Source organism: Cricetulus griseus, unplaced genomic scaffold, assembly GCF_003668045.3.
Source record: "Cricetulus griseus strain 17A/GY unplaced genomic scaffold, alternate assembly CriGri-PICRH-1.0 unplaced_scaffold_44, whole genome shotgun sequence".
Classification (NCBI taxonomy): Eukaryota; Metazoa; Chordata; class Mammalia; order Rodentia; family Cricetidae; genus Cricetulus; species Cricetulus griseus.
In genome coordinates this window covers 134941-141665 of record NW_023277186.1, presented here as the reverse complement: position 1 = coordinate 141665, position 6725 = coordinate 134941, and the positions used below count along the sequence as shown (strand labels likewise).

At 40.0% G+C, this 6725-nt stretch overlaps 1 pseudogene; it reads right to left on the bottom strand.

Moving 5' to 3' along the window:
* The window catches only part of LOC113839066, a 19626-nt pseudogene extending 13479 nt beyond the window's left edge, over positions 1–6147 (bottom strand).
* Between the last annotated feature and the right edge of the window lie 578 nt (positions 6148–6725).

The window sequence follows — 6725 nt, the reverse complement described above, 5'->3', positions numbered from 1 at the left end:
ACACAACAGTTGAGGTACTTATATTAAAGAAATTAGAGCCTCCCTAATCATTGGACCAAAATAGAGTATCGTTTCTTCAGTCACATTTGTTGTTATTTGACCCCAAAGTTATGAAAACTTAAGGCTGCTCATGTAGAAATTCTTTCCCATTGCTTTGTTACTAACAAACTAAAAATGAGCAAAAGATGGCAAAAACCTCAACGAAAGCTGGCATATTACATTTAGAAAGTGAGTATTGGGCCCAGCACTGTTCCTCAGGAACACCTTGCTGATCCCATGATCTGTGAAAACAGGGCCTCTCAACCATCCTTTTACACAGAACAAAGCAACTGGGTAATTGCTCCATGAACAGCAATGTGTAGGCAGAATTCAGTTTTCAGCTTGATCCTGTCACACTCCACTCCTAAATGAACACACAGAGGCATATATTAAGTATAAACTATTTGTCCTCAGGCTCAGGCTTCATATCGGCTCTCTCTCTCTAAATCCTAACCCATTTCTTTTCCTCAGTGAATCTCCAAGTGTTTTAGCATACCAGAGGAAACCTGAGCAACCTAACTCCCTGGAAGTTACATAGCGACTCTCTGGAGACTCACTCTCCCTATACCTCTCCCCGAATTCAACTCTGGCTGCATTCCCTATATGTCCTCACTGGCTACATATTGCCTGACCATGTGCCAAAATAGCTTCATTCATAAACCAAGAAGAGAAACATATATGTGCAGCATACAGAAAGGTAGTTGCATCAGGTTCTGTTTTCTACTGGAGAAAAGAAGGATTTCTTTTTAAAAATTTAACCTTGTCCAATTATGAATTTCAAAGTTGATAAGCAAAAATGAGGGATACCAATATGGAGTCCGTTAACATTTGACAAATTTGAAGAAAATGGTCCCTGATCTATCCTTGCTTTGTGAGGTTAAAGCTTCAAATGCAACTTATCTTTTATCATAATTAAGAAAACCCATAATGGTAATTATCAGTCTTCAATAGCAACAAAGACTGCAGAAGGATTCTATAGAAACCAATACATTAGCAGAGACATCTCTCTTCCATGAGAGTCACCCATCGTTTTTTTCGGCACTCTTGCCGCATCCCTCTTAGCCTGTATGCCCAGAATGTGTGGCAGAAATTTGGATGAAGAAAACATATGAAGGATCATCCTTTCCCTTGGCGTCTTCAGCAGTCCCTCTTCTTTGGAACCTGTTTGTCTAGTTTGGACAGCATGCTGTCAAGCAGTCAAGGGAAGAGAGGATTCTCCTCCAAATAGCAAGTTCTGCCATGTGAAAGGCAAACTCCATAACCAGATTCTTTAATGACCATCTTAATCTCTAATGTGATCTGTTGACTTCACAAGATGATTATAGCTATACATAACCAATTCCTATCAAATCATGTTAACGTGTCTATAAGGATTTTATTAAGAAAAAGTATAGAAAAGAGAAACAAATATAGATACCACTGGAAGCTTTTGTAAGTAATAAGGAAAAAAATCTGTTAAAAATAAAACAACAAGAACAAGAACCAAAGAAGAAAAAACTGTAAAACAGCTACCAATGAGGATTTCACTAAAAGCTACAGGTACAGGGGACAGGATGGAGCTTACTCAGCATGCTCAGCTACCTCAATCTATCTGTAAATCTCCTCTTTTGTGGCAAAAGGACTGGTTTGCCACTCTATGTATATAGTTACACTATAATCAAAGAAGGCCATAATAAATATTTTTGAAAGACCAACATAGGTTACATGAATATGTCACAGAAGGGAATATTTACATTTATAAAAGATGAAATAGTATGCCTGCTTTCTAGAGGTCTACAAAGGCTATGGATGATAAGATGATCTATTTACAAGTCATTCCTAAAATGCTACTCAGGCCATTATCTGGGTCAGGATAATTATCAATGAAGAAATTACGGGATATAATCCAGGAGATTCCACCCCGTCATTCTGATTGTTTTCCAAGAAAAAATTCTCTTTGGCTTAACTAAAGTCATCTAATTACAAACTATTTACAGTTTGATACGTGGGTGCGAACCGATTCTTCTGTGCCTTTCCAAAACTTGGAATAGGCAGCTTTTACTTGCTCAGTCAGTGAAGAAACAGAGACTTTATAACTACTAAGACAAAATTACGAGATTAGTAGAAACTTCACTCCTTTGAACGCAGAAATGAATTTTCTAAATAAAGAAACAAAAAAAATATCTTACTACAGTATTCTGAGGAAAAGGCAATGGGACATATATAGCAGCGTTTCAGTACTGCAGTCATGAATCTCTCCTGTTTCATGACATAACAGAGAAACACACACAGGCCCAGAGTTACCCCGAGATACCAACACATACTGGGTAGACACACAATTTATATAGTTTCAATAAACCACAGAAAGTCATAATAAACATTTTGTAGAAAGAACAGTATAGGATACATGTACATGTCAAAGATTGAAATGTTTACATTTATAAAAGAGGAAACAGCATATCTGCTTTCTAGGGGAATGCAAAGACTATGGATGTTTAGATACTATATTTACAAGGCTATTTACAAATAATTCCCAAAATGCTACTCATGCCATTACTAGGCTCAGGATAATTATCAATGAAGAAACTACAGGATATAATCCAGGAGATTCAGCCCCGTCATTCTGAATGTTTTCCATGAAAACATTCTATTTGCAAAACTAAAGTCATCTAATTACAAACTATTTACAGTTTGATACGTGGGAGCAAACAGATTCAGCTCTGCCTTTCCAAATCTTGGAGTAGGCAGCTTTTAGTTGCTTGTTGAGTGAAGAGAGAGAGAGAGAGAGAGAGAGAGAGAGAGAGACAGAGAGAGAGAGAGAGAAAGAGAGAGAGTGAGAGAGAAAGACTTTATAGCTACCTGTAAATATTACGAAAGTAGTGTAAACTTCACTCATGTCAATGCAGAAATAAAATTTCTAAGTACAAAAACAAAAGAAAATTATCTTATTACACTATTCTGAGGAACATGTAAAGGAACTTTGATAGCAGCGTTTTAGTACTGCAGTCAGGAAACTCTCCTGTTTCATGACATACCAGAGAAACACAGACAGACCCAGAAATACCCCGAGAAAGCCACACAGACTGGGTAGATACACTATTCACATAGTTTCACTATAACTGTAGAAAGCCATAATAAACATTTTGTTGAAAGAACAAAATAGGATACATGTATATTTCACAGGCAGGAATCTTGATATACATAAAAGATGAAACAGTATACCTGCTTTCCGGGGAGTTCAAAGACTATGGATGGTTAGATGCTCCATTTACAAGGCTATTTGCAAGTAAAAACTAAAATGCTACTCATGTCATTAATTGGGTCACGATAATTATCAATGAAGAAATTACAGGATAAAAACCAGGAGATTCAGCCCCATCATTCTGAATGTTTTCCAGGAAAACATTCTCTTTTGCTAAACTAAAGTCATCTATTTACAAACTTTTTACAATTTGATCCATGGGTGCAAACCAATTTATCTGTGACTTTCCAAATCTTGGATTAGGCAGGTTTTCGTTGCTCAGTGAGTGAAAAAAAATAAGGGGGAGAGAGAGAGAGAGAGAGAGAGAGAGAGAGAGAGAGAGAGAGAGACAGAGAGAGAGAGAGAGACAGAGAGAGAGAGAGAGAGAGAGAGAGAGAGAGAGAGAGAGAGACAGAGACAGAGAGAGAGAGACAGAGAGAAAGAGAGAAAAAGTTTATAAATGCTAGGACAAAATTAGCTGAGCAGTAGAAACATCACTCGTTTTAAGGCAGAAATAAGATTTCTAAATACAAAAACAAAATAAATGATCTTACTACACTATTCTGAGGAAAAGGTAAAGGGACTTAAATAGCAGCGTTTCAGTACTGCAGTCATGAAACTCTCCTGTTTCATGACATAAGAAAGAAACACACAGAGACCCTGAATTCACTCATCCTCCACTAATAAATTCTAGGAAAATAATTGACAAAAGTAAAAATAACATACACAAAGAAACTAACATGCACATATTCTCACCATATAACTAGTTTATAGCAAAGCACCCTTGAAGAGCTGACCTGAAGACATAATGCAATCTGAAGATACAGTTAGTGCTTACACTCTAGCCTTCATGCTATTACAGCTTGGTTATTTGATCATCAGTAGTGACAATTAAATATTTGCTAATGTCAAATTGTATTTGTAAAATTGTTTTTTTACATAATCAATCATTAAAATTTCTTAATCCAAAATGAAGATAATTTGTTCTACTATTTTTTTCCAACACATGAAGCACACAATGTTTGAAATTTTTTTCCTGTTTGAACAGTACTTCTTTCTCAGTGTACCATTCTTAACCAACTTTGTGAACTATTCCATTGTGAAAGGATAAAATGAGCTCTACTTGGCACTGCCTTCAGCTGCCATGACTTTAAATGCAGAGAAAGTTCTGCTTTAGTATATAACACCATGAAAGGAGACACATTTGAAGTTTAACTTCCATCCCAACCACACTCCACCCCAGTTTGAGACAAGATTTCATGTCTATTATCCAGACTGGCCTCAACTTTACTATGATACCCAGCTTAACTCTGAACTCCTGATCTCCTGCCTCTACTTCCCGAGTGCTAGCTTGGGGGTGTGCACAACCATGTCCAACTTTTCCTCAGTTAGTCCAAGTTATAAAGCAGCTTTTCTTAGATTACTTGCCTTAGAGTTTTCTGTCAAAAACAGTCATTCTGTCTTTTGGCAAGTGGATCTGTCACAATTGTAGCCACCCAGAAATGTAGAAGACACCCTTGAAAGAAATCATTGCAGTTAACAAAATGAAGTGAAGATGACATGCAAGTAGAAGTTGGCACACAACTTTAATTCTAGCTTCAGGAGGTAGAAGCAGGTGGATCTCTGACTTCCTGGTCAGCCCATTCTACATAGAGAGTTCCAGCCTCTGGTGTTATCTATACAGTTGTTTACCTACTCTGTTAAAGCATGACTCCAAGTGTTTTTGCATTGTGTCAGCTTAGAGGTTGCTCTAAAATCATTTCTAGAATGATTTCCATATCCTTGTTAGGATTAAGGCACTGAAACACATCACAACTAGATTGCATAGAGCTAGCAATAGCCACCCCGGACAATACCTGAAGGTTTAATATTCCTTTTAAAATGAGAATCCTTAATGCACCCATTAGTTCGTCAGATGCTAAAGCCCATGGGTGACCTAATGAGAAGGCTCCTTCTATTTAGGGAACAACACTCAGCTAAACCAGAAGAGCTCTGCTAGTACAACTGTCATGATGTCTTCCTTTAGTCAACCCAGCTGTCCCAGGTGATGCCACTCTAGACTGATTGAGACTGCTCCTCTGAGTGTAGCATTCTGCTAGCTTTCCATCAGAGAATTAACCGAAACTTTTGGCCAACAGCTGATGCTTGAACTGTCTGTCATTCACCAGTAATTATGCTCAAAAATCGGAAGCTGGAATAGGACTAAATCATGCTGAATACATGAAATGCTAAATGAAATTTCAACGAGATACCTGTTGCAAAATCCTTCACAACATGGACATTCAAGATGAAACCACTAAGATTTCCACTCAACTTCCAGCTCTATTTTCTTTTTCAATCACCTTTGCTTAGTTTTCGTATTTGTCTACACCCAATTCTCTTTACCAAGAAGGATAATCTGCATTTGGTGGGCAGCATCGCTGGCTTCATCTTCTAGTCAGATGCCTTCTGAGATGTGGAGCTGTGTGAGGAAGAGCTAGCTGCAGGGCGAGGAACATTCTGGAGAACACAGATAATGCAACAGGGGGAGGCGACTCTTCCCACACAAGTCCACAGACTTAATTCATCTGACAAAGCAGTCCAAACACACTCTGGTATACCTAGAGCTTGGGCAATGGCAAGCTGAATCCAAGTATCTTAGCAGATTGCCAGGAAGTTAAGAGTGAGTATCAGAAATATTTCTGGATCCTCCTGGTCTTTGCCAGTAATCCCAGTCCAGTTGGAGGGCTATATGTTAAATGACTAAGCAAAGAAGCAAACAATGGATTTCCTTGAAAACTCAGCTCTTCAAGATGAATAGTGTTGGGGATCTCTGGAGGCCGGTCCGTCAGCAAGTTATCGAGGAGAGTGGGGAAACCGATGCAACTGTGAAAGCTGAGAAAACACATTGGGATTTTGTTGTCACATAACACCAATAACTGAGAGAAGGTAGAATTGCTAATTCTGGGGGCGGGTCGGGGGGACTACTATCTTGATGTTTGCTGCCCATGTTAAGGGTCTGCAGGTTTCCCCCTCCAAAACCTAGGCTGGGCCCTCCTGGAAACATGGCCAGTGAGTTTGAGTACCTGGAGTGTGCAGAGAGCTGCTACCGTGTCGGTCCCTCCAGCAGCAAGCCTGTGTCCTGGAGCCTCTTGTTCCTGTCCATCAGCATGCCCAGTGGCACTCTGCCACAGCAGCTGGGGTCGCAGCGCCATGGGCGGGTCCCTGCTCATGTCCTGTAGCTGGAGGTCAGGGAAGTGGCTGCTCAGCCCCTGCCTGGGAAGCATTGTCAGATGGTTGTAGGGCAGCAGCAGCCACAGTGTCGCCAACCAGGAGCCCCGCATCTCAGCTGGGCTCCCCTCTAGCTCGGGATCTGGAGCCTAGGCCCACAGGCTGAGGAGGGAGCAGCTGAGTCCATGTCTCCCATAGCGGAGGCTTCACTCATCTGCCTGGATTCCCAGGCAGCTGCCAGCTGACACCGTGGCAC